Consider the following 240-nt stretch of genomic DNA (forward strand, 5'->3'; position numbering starts at 1 on the left):
CTCTCCCGAGTTACCTGGTAGCTATGCCTAGGGGGGGTCCCCAACAACTTCACCTCTCTGTTCTGTCCCTCAGCTTTTCCTTCCAGTCTTTGTCCATCCTGTCTATGGAGGCGGTAAGCTCTGCTAGTGCTTGGGGCTCTGATCTCAGTTGGAGCCTCTAGGTGCTACTGTAATATAAATAACTTTTCCAAATGGGGAGCGCTACTACAAACATAGATGTTTGATTGCAATTAGGGTGAC

The sequence above is a fragment of the Terrapene carolina genome, unplaced genomic scaffold (assembly GCF_002925995.2).
Source record: "Terrapene carolina triunguis isolate 2854851 unplaced genomic scaffold, T_m_triunguis-2.0 Scaffold211, whole genome shotgun sequence".
In the NCBI taxonomy this organism is placed as follows: Eukaryota; Metazoa; Chordata; order Testudines; family Emydidae; genus Terrapene; species Terrapene triunguis.